The sequence below is a fragment of the Pinus tabuliformis genome, chromosome J, assembly GCF_031772625.1.
Source record: "Pinus tabuliformis cultivar Carrire ecotype Pingquan chromosome J, CPIR1, whole genome shotgun sequence".
In the NCBI taxonomy this organism is placed as follows: domain Eukaryota; kingdom Viridiplantae; phylum Streptophyta; class Pinopsida; order Pinales; family Pinaceae; genus Pinus; species Pinus tabuliformis.
In genome coordinates, this window is record NC_142295.1 from 1,200,103,589 (window position 1) to 1,200,123,702 (window position 20,114).

The following is a 20,114-nucleotide window of genomic DNA, read 5'->3' on the forward strand; positions in this document are numbered from 1 at the left end:
ACGAAAACTCTGTCAGCCCATTGTGCAAACTTCAACTTGGAATCCCAGCTCTTTTTGTTGTCTTCTAACAATGTTTTGATTATCCTTACTAGACTCTTGTTAGATGATTCTGCTAGGCCATTTCCTTGAGGATAATATGAGGTAGAATGCACCACTTGAATGCCCATGGATTCAGTCATGTCCATCAATTCTTTTACCTTAAAATTTTCTTCATTATCAGTGACTAGTTTGGTTGGGCAACCAAATCTAGTGAAAATATTCTCATTCAATAACTTTATGACAACTTGATGATTGGCACTCTTAGTGGGTATAGCTTCAATCCACTTGGTGAAATAATCAGTGGCTACTAAGATCCATTTGTGTTGGCCACTGGAATGTGGGTTAATCTCACCTATAAATTCCAAGCCTCATTGTTGGAAGGGACCATTGACATGTATTGGCTTCAAAGGTAGAGATTTTAGTTGTTGTCTTCCTACAAACCTTTGGCACTTGTCACAAGCTTTTACAAAAGAAAACACATCAGAGAATAGTGCAGGCCAATAATACCCAACCCTCAATATTTTGTGAGCTGTGATTTTCCAATAATGATGCCCACCACAGATGCTAGAATGGAACTGGTGTATGACCTCTACAGATTGTTCTTTATCTAGACACCTCAAGAGGATTCCTGATGGGTCTTTCCAGTAAAGCAGATTTTTGTCAATGTAGAATTTGGCTGATCTGAGTCTAGTGGTACGAGATTGACTTGAACTAAGCCCTGGAGGAACTTCCAGCTTCTGCAAGAAATGAACTATGCTGGAATACCATTCGCATGTGGCTAGATTTTCAGCCAAGGACTGATTCTGCTTTTTCTCTTCTGATGCTCCCTTTGTTTGCTCATCATATGAATTTAGACCCATGCAATTTATGTCTAACAAGTTGCAATTTTCTTCGGCCATGAGCTTAACCAAGCCTTGGCCTTTGACAAGCTTAGTGGGCTTCACCTCTATGTCGAATTCTATGAATTTCGCAATCCATTTTTCCCTATTTCCATCAATATCTGGCTGAGTTAAGACATCTTTCACTGAGGCTAAGGGCACATATGCAATTACTTTGGAATGAAGAATATAAATCCTGAATGCTTTCAAAGATTTTATGAGAGCATAAGCTTGCTTCTCAATAAGGTCATACCTTAGTTCAACATCCCTTAGAGTTTTGTTGAAAAAGGCCACAGGGTGCTTTATGCCTTCATCATTTTTCTGCAACAAAATTGCTGCCAGTGTATCATAAGAGGCAAAAGAGAAGATACAAAACTCCTTAGTGTAATATGGGCTAATTAGAGTGGGAACTTCCATGATAGCTTTCTTGATGGCTTCAAAAGAGCTTCTTGAAGCAGCTGTCCATTTTATCTCCGATCCAATATTTAGCATGGAAGTGATGTGCTTTACTAACTCTGCAAAGTTTGGAATGAACCTCCTTACAAAGTTGATCTTACCTAGGAAGGATTGGATGCCCCTTTTCGACCTTGGGATGGACAGTGTCTGAATGGCTTGAACCCTTGTTGGATCAATCTTCACACCTTCATCAGAAACAATATGTCCCAAAAGTTTGCCTTCTTCTAGAGCAAACTGTGACTTCTTTGGGTTTACTGAGATTCCAAAATGTCTGCACTTTAGGAAGACCTTCTTCAAATACTATAAATGGTCTTTGTGGCTGTTGGAGAAGACTATTATGTCATCAAGATAAATAAGGACAAATTTGTCCTTCTCTCCCACGAAGGCTATGTCCATGGCCCTCTGAAAGGTAGTGCCAACATTCATTAGTCCGAAAGGAATCTTGGAGTACATGAAAGTGCCCCAAGGAGTAGTGAAGGCTGTAATTTCCTAATCTTTAGGGTGTACATCAATCTGATTGTAACTTGAAAATCCATCTAAGAAAGACATGACTCTAGCCCCTGAAACTCTTTGCAGCAAGTGTTCCATCTTAAGCAGGGGATAGTTATCTTTTTTAGAGCACTTGTTTAGATTTTTGAAGTCAACAGAAAGCCTGATTTCTCCATTTTTCCTTCTTACTGCCACAAGGTTAGCTATCCATTTTGAATACCTTAGGGGCACTATAATTTTGGCATCCAATAGCTTCTTGATCTCTTTCTCAATCAAAGGCAATAAGAGAGGGTTGATAGGTCTTAGCTTCTGCTTAAAAGGGGTGGTATTCTCTTCCAGTGGGATCCTATGATGAATAATGTCTGGGTCATAGGTTTTAGGAACACTGTATTCCTAGGAAAAAATATTAGTGAATTTCTTCATGAGGGTGCAATACTCGGAATTCTGGGCAGAAGACAAATGAATAGATAGATTGATGAATTTCGGATGGGTTGGGCTCCCTATATTATGTTTACAAACAACAGAGTCATTCTCTGTTTTGGCCGGCTTGTAGGGCACGTCATTATGATCAAAAAGCTTCTCTAGAGGCACCAATCCCTTTGGCATGTGATTATTGGGCAGCTGGACAATGCTTTCTCGGCCGATTTCACTTTTTAGCTTGGATTGACCGAATTCTTCCATGTTTTCATTTTCTTGGTCGATGTGTGTTTCAGCAAATTCCTCAACGACTTGTAAAAACCTTTTGATTTCCTCATCATCTTAAAAAACTCTCCAATATTTGACATTGTCTGGTAGGGATGGTCTGTATTTTACCTAAACTTCATATGTCAATTTAGGAGGCAAAGGAGGCATTTCTTGGAATATAAGAAATTCTGAAATATTTGAAAGAATCTTTGAGCCTCCATACCTCATCCTGGTATGCTTTTAGCCTTAGATCCTCTTCTTGGAACGTTTTATTTACCTGCTAAATGATGAGGTTTGCATCTCCAAACACTTGCAGGCCTTTGATACCCATTTCTTTAGTGGCGCTTAAGCCCAGAATCAAAGCTTCATACTTTGCTATGTTGTTTGTGACTTGAAAGGTTAATTTGAAAGACAAATGAATGTATTCCTGTGTTGGGGACACAAGGACTACACCTGCCCCTGTAGCTTCTTTAGAGCAAGCCCCATCAAAAAACATATCCCAAATCTGTGGGTTTTCTTCCTCAGCGATCTGGAAAACTGGTTTCCTGAGCTGCGTGGAAGCCAACTGAGATTCTTCAACATGAAGGATACAAGCTCCAAAATCAGTGTCGATAGCATATATGGGATGATTGGTGGGATTCTTTTCCTCGCTGACTATATAAGCCAACTGCGCCTCTCTGTATAACCTCTTGCTCTCACCTTTGAAAACTGGGACAGTAGCATAGGATAGCTCATTTTGTAATGATCCACCTAGTCTCTCGATCCAACCTCAGGAAAGTAACATGCAAAAATTAGGAGGTACATTCACTACCACAATGTCCATCATCATGCTTTTCATAGGCAGCTGAGACAAAGTGATGGCTAGGTCCTTGATTAACCCTAGACATTTCACTTTTCTAGAGTCAAAAGAAAACAGGTCATGATAAGGCTTAGTGATGTCATGACCGAACTCATCCATGACAGCCTTGGGCATTAGGTTATGGCAGGCTCTAGTGTCCAAAAGGTAGTTGTGAAGGATTTTATCATGAATAGTTAGAGAGACATAGAATAATGGGGAGCTGTCTTCACAATTTTCAATCATTGGGCTGAGGATAACAACTAGCTTGTCATCTTGTAGATTTACATAGTCAGTAGTGGCTTGGATGGTTTTATGTTCAAGGGCCTCGAGGATGGATCTTTTGAAGGACTCATTCTTCACTAGTTCAATCAGAGGCATAGGTATTCTTAGCTTTTGAATTTCTAATTGCAAATTGAAAGGAGAAGGGAACTTGTCGAGGCCTCTTACCTCATGAGCTGGAGCTTTGAGGATGATGGGATCAACTGCCAGTTGTTTTTTTCTTATTAGCTTGCGGTACTGTAGGGACAACAGCTCTTTGAACAAGAGTTTCCTTGGCATTATTCATCTTTAATCACAGATTATATCTGCGCTGATCTTTAGTTTGTAGGATAGCTTCATCATCCCATTCTTGGCTGATTTGGCCATTACATAATGACTCTTCATATGCAGCTGAGGTCAGAAAGGAAACATTGCCCTTGTCTTCTAGCAATGGATCTCATCATCTTCTTCAAACTAATCTTCTTCCATGACTGCATTTTGAAAAGGACCCTTCACCCTTTGGTCTTCATTTGCATCTTTGTTTCATTGCAAAATCTGCAACTGCTCATTCGTTCTTCTATATGGATTTGGGTTTGGATTTCTATGGGAAAAGGTATTAGGCATTCTTCCTTTCCCCGGTTGCTACTCAACCTTCAATTTAGAGATTTAAAAGGCTAATGACTCAATCATTTTGGTCATTTTATCTATCTTAGGGTCAAAGGATGATGAAGACTCACTCCTCTGTCTTCTTCTATCAACATTTCCCTTGAGTTTCTCAACAGCCATGATGTTTGATTCCACTTCCAAGGCTGCATCCTACATGTCAGCCAAAGTAGCACATCGCCTCTCTCTTAATAGTAGGTAGAAGTTAGAATCAAAAGCACTGGCATAGGTGAGTTTAGCAGAGGTAGGAGTGGGTTTTACTTCAGCTGGAATCTTGTTGTACATATGATTAAACCTTTTATTGAAATCAGACATCAACTCACCATTTTCTCTCTTTAAGTTGCCAAACTCAGTGTGCTAGTAGAGGAGGTCCTTTTTATCCCCCCAATGCTTTAGGAATGCATCATCTAAAGCTTCGATATCTGCTATAGATTTGGGGGTTAGTTCTCTGAACCATTTTCTAGCCTCCCCATCTAGGCTTTGGACAAAAACTCTCATCCACACATCATCTTCACTAATGTCCAGATTATCAGCATAGCTATAAAATGACTCAAGATGTTCTTTAGCAGTAACACCTTCAGTCTTGGTGAACCTAGGCATATACTTTTGGTATTCTCTAGTAGGAATAACATTCAAAGGAGCAAGCAGTATTAGAGGTCTGTACCTAGCATCTATGATTCTTTCCATTTTGGTAGGTGCTTGTGGACCTGCCATAGCTATGGTGGCTAAAAGGGTATTGGAAGTCTGAATGACAGAGGGCTGAGAAGTGACTGATGAGACTAAAGGAGTATGATGGATAGGAGGCGAGGTTTCCTTTGGGCTTTCAACAAAAGGAGAAACTAAAGAATAAGGAGCTTTATGAATTTCTGAGTTTTTTTCTTCACTGCTAGTATTAGAATCTGTACTCTCAACATGCATTTGTTCTATTGCAATATTTCCTTGAAGAGATATAGAACATTTTTTAGGTTTACCTGAACTTGATGCTCCTTTCTGCAATGTCTTTCTTTCTTTGAAGGTCTTTCCAGGGTCAGGTATTGGATCAGCTTGTGATTTCTAAGGATTTCTCCTAGTGTGCCTCACAAACTGAGCCAGAACTCTGGAATGGAGTTGCCAAGAGGTTTGGCCTCTAGTAGAGTCGCTAGATAGATGATTATAGCCAAAAATGTGCCCAGACTTTGTCTATCATCAAAGTTGGTTTTGTGTCGTTTCCTAGGGAGGTTGAGCTTCAGTTTCCTCTCCCCGAAAATGGCGCCAATTTATGTTAGCACTACAAGGAACTCTCCTAGGTTGTAAATCAGAGATGCCTGGTAACATGTAATCTTCAATATTATTCTCTGAACTATTGGAATAAATGATGGTTTGGATCAAGTTGGATAACCATTTCAGCTCTATTCTCACTCAAGACATGCATGAACACCCCAAATAACACAAGGCTTTAGACCACAAATGCTCAATAGTTTGTAAATTTAATGGATAGATGGAGAATACTGACGGTACCAACAGATTGCATACATGAACATATATGAATGGCTAGCTACAGGCAATAAATGAACTTACTGACTATACTGGCAGATGCATATATAATGACACATATAAATGGCTAGCTACAGGTAGCAAAGAAGCTTGCAAATCTAATATATCAAAGCAAAGATAAGATGACAGTTATCTGGCCTTAAACACAAGGAAACCTGAACAAATTGTTCAAGTGCAAGCATAAAAGAGAAGAGAAATGGACATTGGACATATAATAGCAAAAGAAGCTTGTATTACTAAAGAATGCAGATGAGAAGTTTGAAGGAACACAGGAGGAATAATCTCCAAAAGTTGAACCCTTATTTCATCTTGTTTTCAGCTATTTATAGCTCGTTTATAATGGTCCTGAGCCTTTTGAGGCTTCAGGTGTCTTAATCTATCCCTCTATCTTGTTTAACTGTTTGATTCCCTCAATAGGCAGCACGATTCATAGGTTTCTTCTTCTGACAGAAGACTAATCATATTAAGATATTTTGGGTAGCTTGCTATGATTCTTGGGGGCTTTCTCGTACTAGAGATGCCCCATAATGTTTGTTAAGATGGCTATTGCACTGGCTGGATTTTCGATGCTCCATGATCTCGTTTGATTCGGGTTGCAGCGTTCTGTGGCCCCTCTCTTCCCCTTTCTGGGATCTGTCCATCGACCGCTATATCTCGATCGAATCCCTCTTCTGCCATGTAAAAATTTCTACACAATGCTTCTAAGGATGGTTGGACACCTGATCTTACAAATGGAGTGGATATCGGGCCTATGAAATCCCTGCAACAGTCCCTTTCAAATGATAACCATGAATTTTTTCTATTTCATACATAAAATGTTGCAACTGTGTAAATCCTGCCCTTCTCTATTCTTTTCGGACCTCAAAATTCCTTAAACATGGCCTATTCTCTCATCGGTTCTGCCCCCTAGGTCGCTGTCGTCTATCGCAGTTGGCCCTGGTCCCTTTGTTCCCCTTGTATTTTGAAATACTTAAAAACACGAGAAATACATGAAAATTGGCCTCCCTCCAAACTTCAAATCTTATGGATTTCATTCCCGAACCCATTCAGGTTCGGGACTCATCACAATCGGTGTTACCACCTGTATAGAGGCCCTGCTCCTTCGCAATATTCTAATGCAATTTGATCGCAATCGCATATTGATCCAACCAACAGTCTTCATATAACACGGCGTATGTTCCTGCCGATTGCGAACCTGCGATGTGATGTGGGCCCGCCGACCCTTGGTAATGTTCTACTGCAATGTAGCGATGCGATGCGATCACAATCGCTGATCGCTCAACACCGGGGCTTTATAGATTATGATCTCCACCACTGTGACTGCCGATGTGACTTTCCGATTAACTATCCCTTCAACTTGGCCGATTGCGATTTAGCTGGTTAGATCTGGGCCGCTGATCGGCCAGATCTAATGGCAGCTATGCATTGCTCTGTTTGCACCTGCAATACTTAGTTTTTTTTTCACTATTTTGGAGTATTTTAGCCTCTCGATAGCATACTTCTGCCCTTCTAAGGGCTTTTGGCATATGATTGTTTCGATTTTGGGAGGATCTTAATCAACTCTTGAAGACTTCAGGAGTGTTTTGGATCCATTTTTTGGGCCAAATGAAAACAAGGGTAATAGATCCATTAGGGCTATATAACCTGATTTTGGTGAATATTTCCCATGCTTAGCTCGTGCCCACATTAGTTCATCCTCCCCTTCCTGTATCCTAATGTGAGATTCAGTGAGGGCCTCCGCGTATTCTTTCCAATGCTATTGCCATGGTTGAGGGATCTGCAATACCCTCCCAGATTTCCAGGCTTGTTGCAAAAATGTAGAGCGATCATTGTCTGCTATATGGCTAAGATGTGTGATCCCTCTGACATTGAGGTGTGTTCTAAGCTCCTCAGGGAGCCTATGTGCGTTTCCACATCCAATCCAGGGATCAATCCCTATTCTGACGGCCGCTCCCGACTGTATTCTCCATGTGAGACCTTCCCTGATAAGGGGCATTGCTTGTAGAACTGCTTTCCATATGTTTGATTTTCTAGCTTGTATCCACTGAGGTTGTCATAGCCAATCCATGAGGTTTAGAGGAGCTATGTATTTAGAGATAGCCACCTTAGTCCACAAACTATGTGTTGTGATTAGCTGCCACCCTAGTTTGGCCGCCAGGGTTGTAGAGAAAGTGCCAAGGCTTTTGATTCCCCATCCTCCCCATTTCTTTGGGAGAGCTAAGGATTCCCAATTGGTCCAAGCAAAAATCTTTCCCAACTGCTTCCCTTTCCACAAGAATCTGCAACATAGGTTTTTGATTCTGGCAAGGATTCCCCTAGGTATCCATGCTAAAGACATCCAATATATTGGGGTTGCTTCCAGAACTACTTTGATGAGGATCAACCTTCCTGCTCTCGATAAATATTTGTGGTACCAAATGTTAAGCCATTTTTCCATTTTGGTGATAAGCCAGATCCAATCGGCATTCTTATATCCAAGGGGCTTTAATCTATAGCCCAAATATTTGAGTCCCTCCTCCAGGTGTTGTAGGGTATATGGAAATCTTCGCAGGGCATACTGAATCTCATATGGTGAGCACCCTATAGCCGTTATAGTGGACTTTGCATCATTCACCATCATTCCAGTGGTTGCTAGGAAGGTAGAGAAAGAGTTAAGAAGAGAAGTCAAGTCACCAATACTCCCATTAAGGAAGAGCAACACATCGTCTACAAAGAGCAAGTGCATCAATGTGCATCCTTCTGTGATCTGGATCCCACTTAGCCTACCCCGTTGGTGTTCCTCTTTTAAGATACAGTTGAGACCTTCCATGATGAGTAAGAAAAGTAGCAGGGACAGTGGGCATCCCTGCCTGAGACCTCTTTCAGAGTGAAAGAAGGGAGAGGCCACTCCATTTATAAGAACACTGAATGTTACATTAGTAATGCAACACAATCCATCTTATGAAATCATATGGAAATCCTAAGTGTGTTAAGATCATTCTAATGTATAGCCAATTTACTCTGTCAAAGGCTTTCGAAAGATCTACTTTCAGGACCATACCTTTGAGCTTCTGGGTCTGTATAGAATGTAGGATTTCTTGAGTGGTTTCGACCGCTTCATGGATTTGTCTGTTCTGAAGGAAGGAAAATTGTTCAGCTGAGATGTGGTTAGACAGGATCGGCTAGAGGTGATTGGCTATGATCTTGGAAATGATCTTGTAGATACAGTTACACAAGGAAATGGGTCGGAAGTCATTGAAAGAGATAGGGTTGTCCGATTTGGGTATGAGGGTGATGAAGGTTGTGTTGAAGGCCTCATACATTCTTCCACAGGATCTGCATTCTTCAATAACTTGTAGGAGGTCCCCTCCTAGAATATCAAAGAAGGCTAGGTAGAATTCCATCCATCCGGGCCTGGGCTTTTGTCTCACTTAAACCATTTTAGGGTGGCTTCTAGTTCTCCCAGGGTGACTTCCTTTTCCAATTCCAAGGCATCCTCCTGGTCAACAAACCTTGGAAATAATTGAGTTGTTCTCATGATTTCAGCAAGGGTAGCATTTGGGGGGGCCTTGTAAATGTTTCTGAAGTGAGTTGTGGCCATAACTGCTAATTGGGGGAAGGTGTTCACTGTTTCTCCTTTTTCATTTGCTAGTTGCCAAATAGTATTTATTGATTTGTGCCCATTCGTGTATTTATGGTAGAACTTGGTATGATCATCCCCTTGCTTAAGCCAAATGTCTTTGCTTCTCAGTCTCCAGCGTTCCTCCCTATCCTTAAGAATATGACTCCTCTTAGCCAGAAGGGAGGTTATATGATCTTTGTGTTCGGGGGAAGAGAAAATCCCTCCAAGTTCATTCTCATAAACCTCTATGGCCTCTTTAGTCATTTTAAGGATCAGGTCTTCCTGGGTTCTCTTTTTGTGTGCCCATTTTTTAGAGATATTTTTTAGTTCTCTCAAGTTTTTGCAAAGTCTTCTAAGATTGTCCTTTCTGCTGCAAGGGGGTGAGCCTTCCAGATTTTGGTGACTAGTCGGATATATTCTATGTCTCATAGCCATGCAGAGTTGAATTTGAAAGGAGATTTTGGTTTGTGCATACCCCCTCTTATTTCCAGATAGATCGGCCTATGATCCGATAATCACCCTGAGCCAACGAACTATCTAAATCCTTGGCCCATGTTTAATAGGTGCTCCTTGACGAGGAATCGATCTAGTGTTCTAGAGAGACTGTCCTCTCCTGATCTATTGTTTCTCCAAGTAGGAAGAATTTTGGACGACGGAATATCAATAAGGTTATGTTCCTCTAGTCTGTTCTCAAAGAAATTCTAGAGGTTATCTCTTTGTCCATTGTGCCCCCATGATTCCGCAAAACCAATAGAGAAATTTAAGTTCCTCCCCCACCCCCCCCCCCCCCCCCCCCCCAAAAAATGAGCCTGTTCCAGAATTCTTCCCTATTGTGACAGGGGCCATATATGTTGATGATCCTAATCTTAGTATCGAGTTCAAAGGAGTATATTTCTGCTCCTAAGTGACCTGAGCTTCCCCAAATATTGCAGATTCTGATGGAACGGTTGTTAACTCCCAGAGCCAGTCCCCCAGAACGCCTTGATGCATCTAGAGCATGAAAAGTCCATCCAGGTAGCCATGATTCAAGAAGGTGGGTAATGACACTACCCTGTCCTAGGGTTTCTTGTAGAAAAAGGATATCAAAGGGTTTAGATAAAAACAATCTTCTCATGGCTAATTTTTTGTCAGGGCTAGCCAACCCTCTACAGTTGAAGGATAGCATTTTCATGGAGGGGGATGCTTAAGGGTATTCATTGCTCCAAGTACCAAGTCGATGGATTGTTGTTTTCCAACAACAATCTCTTCCCCAACTTGTTGCTTAGCTTTTGATAAGGAGGAGGGTTTGCCTCGAGGCTGCTTAAGAGGAGGGGGAGAGGTAATTAGGCTGATACCCAGGGTATCAGGAGCCTGTGATCGAAGCCGAGAGTGGAGGGGGTATCTGTTGGATGGAGGGCTTGGTGGGGGGGTGGGAGCACGGATGTGGGGAATGGGTTGAGGGTCCTCGGGAAATGATGGCAGGGTATAAGAGATGATGGGGAGGAGGGTTTAAAAGGGCACTCCAAAGATATGGGAGGGTTATAGGTGTGTACATGGGGCCGAACAATATTTGTATCTATGTAATGTGATTAAGCAGTAGAATAAGCAGAATTGGAAGTTGAATTCAACATACCTGTGGAGAATGTAGCCTTAGCAACTGCCCTTGCTCTGGTCAGTGGTGGAGAGCATGGGCCAAAGGGTTCTTTTCCCCACTTCTTCCTTATCTCCTTTGTAGGTGCCTGTTCTGCATCTGAATGTGCCAAATTTGCTGCTTCTTCAGCCATTGGGGGGATACCCTGTGCATGTGAGATTTTTTGTGGAGTTACCTTCCCCTTTGCTCCCTCACTCACCTTCTTATTTAGAGGGCATTCCTTGAACAAGTGTCCCACCTTGTGGCATCGTCTGCAGTGAAACGAGACTCCTTCGTAATCTAGAATTTGTTGACGAGAGAAGGTTCTCCATTGCAGAGTGATATGCTCCTGAAGGCCCCCCCAGTGTCTAGATGAACCAGAATCCTGGCATACACCATCATGCAAGTAGCCAGATAAGATCTATCATGCTCTAGATAGGTTCCTAGTGTGTTGCCGATACGCCAGAATATATCCTCCGACCAAAATTGGAGGGGTAATCCAGGGAGCCGAACCCAAATAGGCCCTACTCCTATCTGCTCTTTTTCTGGATCAAATAGAGGGTTCCATCGACGAAGAAGGACTAGAGCATGTTCAAAATGCCAGAAGGAATACAGGACCCAATATGTGTGCTCGACTTTGGCAAAGCGCAGAGAGAACCAACCCCTAACAAAAGTCTAAACAAAGGGAAGGTTGGCCAGGTGCTGCCCCCATACCTCAGAGGTCCATAGCTTGAGCCTAGCTACTGTGTAGCTTTGGCCACGTATTCTTCCTACCAGCACACGGTCCACCGTATCCATGGTGTCACCCCACTATATATCCTCCCCAAGCCTGAGAATTACGTCTTCGCCTTTGGCTTTGAAACACTTTCGCTTCTTGATAGGCCTAGCAGCTTCTTCAGGGGCGTTCGATCGATCCTCTGGCTGATTAGGGTTTGTAGGAGGGTTATCAGAACTGAATTGGTCAGCTGTAGGAATAGGTTCCGAAAGCGGGGGTACAGCCGAGTAGCTACCAGATGGAGGAGCCTTAGATACTGTGACTTGTGGGTTACCCAGAGCTAGATTAAGGTGTCTCGGGGGGTATCTTGGAGAGACGATAGGATGGGAGGGATGGGGGGTTTGTGTGTTTACAGCTGCAGGGTTAGGGTGGAAGTAGGTAGATGCAAAGTTTGCAGCAGAAGGTGACTGCAACGGCGAGGGTGGAACTAGCCAAATTGGAGGAGGCTCAGAGAAGGTCATGGTGGAGCAGGAGGGTCCCGAGATTGAGGGTAGACCAGCAATGGTAGCCATTAGATCACAACAGAAGGGAAGGAGGTCATCCGCGGTGGAGCGAGGAGTTTGCCAGATATTAACGTCCTCCAACGGGTCCTCCGAATAATCTACTAGGTCTAGCTCCATGCCTATTTCGAGAAGTTCTCCACCAGCTGCCTCCAAGACTATCGTAACCATCGCCACGATAGGATGTCGAAAATCGACAAGTATGCAACAAGCAGGGTGGAGGATGGGGTAACAACGCTATTACAGATGGCTTGGACAGGTTATGGGAACCGCCGCGGTGAAGGTAGTCGGTGGAAGCAGAAGACGACAACTAAGTTAGGTATGGCGTGGGTAGGGTGCAGTCGTGTCACGCAAAACCCTAACCCTTTTCAGACAGGCGATGCAGCTCCATCTTTCCTCCCTCCATTGTCCTTTATCTTTTTCATTATTATATATATATATATATTTTTATTTATTATTTAATTTTAATTTTTGTTTTGTTATGTTTTTTTGTTTTGTTTTGTTTTTTTGTTTGTTTTGTTTTCGTTTTTGTTTTTGTTTTTCAAATTTTGGACTAGTTTGCAGGTTCAATGGTTTATGGACAGGGCTAGTAGACCTCCACTCTTGTATTTATAAGTAGTGGAAGCCATTAATTTTGTATGATTTGAAACATCTATCCATTGGCAAGAGTTTTTTTATAGCAATATTTGATGAAGTTGAAGACAAAGCTCTTATTTCCAGCTTTGGATTGTGGTTATGAGGCAATGAAGGGCTCTCTATGAAGCCTTGATTTCCCTCCTTCAACCCTCTCTCCGCCTCAATTTTGACTGATCTAGTTTGCGTAAGGCTCCCCAACCTTCCCTTGCATATGTGGAATCTTGATACTTTGACTGCAATTCGTAATGCCTTAGGAAAATTCTATTGCTGAAGAGAAGATAAAAAATATTATCTAAAGGCCACATATGCTTGCATGTGTGGAAATGGATTTCAGTAAATGATTTCCTAGTGAAATTAAGTTAACAGGTCCTAGCTATTTATGGATGCAAAAAATGACTACAAAAATATTTCTTTTTGTTGTATAACATGCTATGAGACTGGGCATTCCCTTAGTCTAAAATTTAGGAAGAATAAACCAAAGAAAATTAGTCAAAAACCACGATGGTGGAAGGGCACCAATTTTGACCATTATACAATCTCTAAGGAGGATTCCCTTCTAGCTCCAACAACAAATAAAGTAAATTGTTATGTAAAAAGATTAGGTTATTATTTAATTTTCAGTTAAATTAGATGAAAGGGCACGATCATAAGATCATGCCCTTTCCCCAAAGGGTGTCCATCGCGGTATATAAGCCAGGCATCTGCAATTGTAATATCATGATCTGTAATTTCATCTCTTTAATAAAATATTTATATATATAAAATTATGTGTATCTTAAAGTTCTCTACTTCATCTGGTATCAGAGCAGGTTTCTCCTCAGTTTAGCGCTACACAGGTCACGGAGTTCTCCAGCCGTGTCCCTACTGATCGCTGCCTCCTCGTTTCACCGCATTCCCCACCATCTGTTGTCCTCTGCGCTACCTGTCCACTGCACTTACAGCTGCAACCCCGTGCGTATTCTCGGCTCCGTCCAGTTCCATTCTGCCGTCCACTGTCCGCCGCATCTGCACAACGTCCACTTGTTGTTGCCTGTCCGATTGTTATTCCCTATCATCCGCTGACCATATACCCGCACATTGTGTCCCCGCATCTCTTGTTGCCTCCCTATCTGCGTCATCCACCTTGTGTCTATCCGTTCGCAAATTCCTCTATCGTTGTCCCTCATCGTCTCCCTTCGCTGTTCCCGTCTACTGTCCATCCCGCAACACCATGTCACTGTTGTTCCCATCCACTCCTGTCCACAGCCCCACACCATTTTTTGTCCGCCGTCTGCACCCATTTCTTAACCCTCGTTATCTGGCCACGTCTGCCGTCAAACATCGTGGTCGTTGACTCTCGGTAGTGCCATTTCATTTCGATCTAAATTCGATATTGAAATTTCATTATATATAGTTATAATATATATATCACCAAATTATATTAAATAGTTATATATTATATAGCATAATAATAATAATAATAATAATTAATTAATTAAATTATTAAAATAATTTAATTTAATTATTAAAAAAAAAAAAAAACTTAAGCTGGCAGATAAATACACGCCCCCGCAAACCCGCTCAATGTCGACAATGACAATGGCGGATTTCCAAAAAAAATTGGTTGACGCAGAGCATAAGATAAATAACAACCACGATGAGGTCAATAAAAGATTAAATGAATTCGAGAGCAAGCTTGGGGAGCAAGCAGACAAAATAAAAAATCTTCAAGATATGACAAATCGAATAGAGATAAAGATGGAAAGTCAACATGTCCAAACAGAAGTAAATATCAGAGATGCCTTAACAATGCTGAGACTCCTGTGTAAAAGGTCGAATTGTACACCCGAAGAGCTATTAAAAGAAAGTGAAGAGAATCAAGAACACCTCTCATTAGATTCAACAAAGTCAACAGATTCTCATGAAAAGGTTGAATCCCCAAGAAAATCAGCGACACCCCACCAAGAAGCAAGTAACACGGCCTTCACAAACAAGCAACTTTGGGATACCCTTACTAATCAACACCCTCTTTTTGCTCAACCATTAGCCACATACTAGAAGAGGGCAAAGGTTGAGATGCCTAAATTCGATGGAAATGAAAAAAACAATGTTGCATGGATAAATAAAGCAGAAGAATACTTTGAGATATATGACATCACTGACGATGACGAAAAGCTCAGACATGCATCCATGAAAATGGAAGGAGAAGCATATAACTGGTATATGTGGTGGAAAAAAACAACACACGTCATTAGCTGGAGAAAATTTAAAGATGCTTTTTTAAAAAGATTTCAAGGTGTAAAAGAAGAAGAGTTCTTTTCAAAACTCATCAAATTACGACAAAAAGTAAGTGTGGATGAATACACTCAAGAATGGGAGACCTTAGTAACTCGAGTACCTGGGTTATCAGAATCTCGTTTAATTCAGTCATACATCTCGGGACTTAAAACCCATTTACAAGTAGAACTTGAGATGCATGACATTTCATCAATAGAAGTAGCAAGACGAAAAGAAAAAACAGCCGAAAAGAAATTCAAACAAATATTTTGGTCAAAAGCTGAAAAAACATATTCAAGACGAAGAACACCTCAGTATGCGGACACAAAAAATACAAGATATGTTCCACCACATCGTCGTGGAGATGAAAAATATAATGTGGAAGCGCAAAGGATAAAGGAGGGTAAATGCAAGCGCTGTGGTGAAAAGTGGGACCCCAAACATAGGTGTGCTAAAGGAAAAGAACCAAAAAACCTATATAATTGTGAAGCAACCAATGATTCAAACAGTGAAGATTCTGACATAGAAGAAACAGGAGATGCCCCAGAATTCTCACCAGAATTAGATGACGAAAGTATTCCACAAGTGTCGTTATCAGCTATGATAGGTATATCACAACCTCAGACTCTAAAGTTAAAGGGACACATTAAGAAGAACAACGTGGTGGTTCTCATTGACTCTGGTAGCACACACAATTTTTTGGATGCAACCATGGCCAAGAGACTCAATATTTTTTCATTTCCCTTACCAAACATGAAGGTAATGGTAGTAGACGGTAAGAGGATTGAAAAGGTGGGGAAATGTCATAAGGTTAAATTTCAAATTCAAGACTTCAGTTTAGAGTCTTCGTTTTTCACAGTACCATTAGGAGGAGTAGATGTAGTCTTAGGTGTCCAATGGTTACGAACCTTAGGTACTTATGCCGCTAACCACCAAGTACAATTTATAAAATTCAAATGGGGGGTCAAAAGTACAAATTACATGGGTTCCAAGCACCAGAAAATCAAATTGTATCATCATCTCAGATGATGAAGATGATTCAAAGAGGAGCACCTGCTTATGTAGTACAATGTCATCAGTTAGAAATGTTATCTGCAAATATGACTAGTGAAGAGTCACCAGAGATACAAGAACTAATTAGGAAACATGAAGAAGTATTTCAAGACCTACCTCTAAAGATGCCGCCTAATAGGGAAATTGAGCATACAATAGAAGTCAAGGCAGGATCAGACCCGGTTAACATCAAGCCATACCGATATCCACATCACCAAAAAATAGAAATCGAGAGATTAATCCAAGACCTCTTAAGGTGTGGAATCATCTCGAAAAGTAAAAGTCCTTACGCTGCTCCAGTGATGTTGGTAAGGAAGAAAGATGGGTCATTTAGGCTATGTATTGACTATAGGGGATTAAACAAAATAACAATTAAAAACAAGTTTCCAATCCCCTTTATCGACAAAATGTTGGATGAGCTACATGGCGCAAGGTATTTCTCAAAATTGGACCTAAGATCAGGTTACTATCAAATTAGAATAAGATTAGAAGACATACCAAAAACCGCATTCCGAACACACGAAGGTCATTATGAATTTAAAGTAATGCCGTTTGGATTAACCAATGCACCAGCAACGTTTCAAGCAACTATGAATGAATTATTTCGCCCACATCTCAGAAAGTTTGTATTAGTATTCTTTGACGATATTCTAATTTACAGTAAAACTTGGAAGGAGCACTTGCAACATTTGGATAAGGTTCTTACACTACTTATAGAACACCAATTTTACGCAAAAAATTCCAAATGCACCTTCGGAAAGGAAGAAGTAGAATACCTTGGACACATTATATCCCATGAAGGTGTAAAGGTGGACCCTAACAAAATCAAAGCTATAAAAGAATGGAACAAACATGTTAATATATCCAAGCTAAGAGGGTTCTTAGGTTTGACGGGATATTACCGAAGGTTTATTAAAAACTATGCACATATAACTACACCCCTAACAAATCTTTTAAAGAAGAATTCGTTTCTATGGGATGAGGAAGCAGGAAGGTGTTTTGAAAAATTAAAAGAAATTATGTCTAATTCTCCCGTATTAGCAACACCAGATTTTTCTAAACCATTTATCATTGAGTGTGATGCTTCTGGATTCGGTATAGGTGCAGTACTAATGCAACAAGGACATCCAATAGCTTTTGAAAGTAGGAAGCTCAATAAAAGAGAACGCCTCAAATCCACATACAACAAAGAAATAGCTAAGTGGACGCAATATCTTTTGGGAAGTAAGTTTTCTATTCGAACAGACCATAACAGTCTCCAACATCTCCTTCAACAAAAAACACTTTCCGAAGAAAAATGGATTGAAGAAATTGCTGCTTTTGACTTGGAAATACTACATAAAAGGGGTAAAGACAATGTAGTAGTAGATGCCTTATCCAGGAAAGATGAAGAACCAACACTACTTGCAATGTCGGTTGTTGTTCCTGAGTGGCTTAACGAAATTTGAAGTGAGTATGCCAAGGATACAAAAGTAACAACAATAATCAATAACCTTCCCAATAACTCAAAATTTGAGTGGAAGAATGATATCCTATGGTATAAGGGAAGAATATATCTAAATACAAATTCCAAGTTTAAGTTTAAGATACTCAAGGAATTACATGACTCACCGTCAGCTGGACACGTAGGATTCTTTAAGACTTACTACAATGCACGTCAATCCTTCTTTTCGAAGGGAATGAATCGTGATATTCAGAAGTATGTAGCAGAGTGTGACACATGTCAAAGGAATAAAAGCAAAAATATTACGACACCAAGATTACTTCACCCCTTAAACATTCCAAATCAGAAGTGGGAAGAAATCTCAATGGACTTTATCGAAGGATTACCAGTATCTGAAGGCAAGGACAAGATTTTCGTAGTAGTCGACAAACTCACCAAATATGCTCACTTTATGGCAATAAAGAAGTCATACTCAGCGAAAGAAATCGCTGAAATATTTTGCAAAAATATATATAAGTTACATGGTTTTCCAAAAGTAATTGTAAGTGATAGAGATGCCAAGTTCAAAGGTAATTTCTAGAAGGAATTGTTCAACCATATAGGAACTTGCCTAAATATGAGTTCCGCTTATCACCCGCAAACAGATGGCCAAACAGAAGTTGTCAATAAATGTTTGGAGGCCTACCTACATTGCTACGCTACAGAAAAACAAAATAAATGGGCTCAATGGTTACACCTTGCTGAATGGTGGTATAACTCCACCTATCATACATCAGCAAAAATGACGCCATTTCAAGCCCTATATGGGTATGAGCCCCCGAAATGGAAAGATCTAGCTATTGTCCAAACAAATCTACCTGCTGTTAAAGATCAACTAGAAGAAACCCAAAAAATCGTCCAAATATTAAAAGAAAACCTGAATAATGCAAGGAATCGTATGAAGCAACAAGCAGACCGCAACAGAACCAAAAGAGAGTTTGAAGTTGGAGAATGGGTATTTGTTAAGCTCCAACCATACAAACAATTATCCTTAAAATAGAAGGGAAAAAAGAAATTGGCACCAAAGTTTTATGGACCTTATCAGATCAACAAAAAGATTAGCCAAGTTGCGTATGGTTTAAGCCTTCCATAGACAAGTCGTGTTCACAACGTCTTCCACGTATCTCGCCTTAAAAGGGCACTAGGTAACAATCAAACAGCGTAAACAACACTTCCATCCCTAGATGATGAGGGAAGAGTGATTTTAGAACCAGAAGGTATTTTGTCTACTAGAGAAAGAAAGCTTAGTTATCGTACTATCAAGGAATATCTGATCAAGTGGAAGGAGTTGCCCGAAGAAGAAGCTTCTTGGGAGAATGAAGCATTTTGTCAACAACATCCGTCGTTACGTATGCTTTGAGGACAAAGCATTCTTTCGAGAGGAAGGCAATGTTATGTAAAAATTAGTTAGATTAGGTTATTATTTAATTTTCAGTTAAATTAGATGAAAGGGCACGATCATAAGATCATGCCCTTTCCCCAAAGGGTGTCCATGGCGGTATATAAGCCAGGCATCCGCAATTGTAATATCATCATCTGTAATTTCATCTCTTTAATAAAATATTTATATATATATATAAAATTCTGCGTATCTTAAAGTTCTCTGCTTCAAAATATAAACAATAATGTGGAGGCTCCCGACATCACATTTAAAGATGGCAAATCAAATGCTTCTACAAGTACTTCTTTAGTGAATTCTCTTGGAAAAAAGGCTCGAGATGTTGAGTATCCAAATATGGATAAGGGAAAGAATATCTCTATGCCCATGCCCTTTGAGGATGTCCCTCCTAGAAATAAGTTCGGAAAAGATCCTCCTTGGGCAGATTAGGTGGATGCGGATGAGACTTCATTGGTTCCAAAGAATGATGATGTTAGTAGAGATAAATCAAAGAACAATGATAACGCAGACTCTCGATTAAACTTGGGTTGGATCCAGGATGGAAAAAAATATGAAAAGTAACTCTCCAAGGATAATGAGAAGTTAATCCAAGCTGAAATGAAGTTAAGTTGATAACGAGATGCAAATATATTTAAATTTTAGGGGTTTTTTGGGAAAGTTTTTAGTTGGAATGGGAACAATTTTTATGTATTGTGGGTTTCTCAATTAAGGTTTTGGTATGATCCTATGTTTTCTATCCCAAACTTTCAAGGAATCATGGTAGCTCTTATTCTCAAAAGAATTGAAACGGTTTGGGCCGAATCCCAACTTTATTAATATAATTTCAATACCCATTTATTTAATAAAAAAAACAATATCGCCTAGGGGTGACAGGAACAAGAGGGGTTATATTTTACCTTGATGAACAAATAGCTATTGAGTATGCTTGGGGCTTGGGTGCCACATCCTGTAATCAAGTTGAATA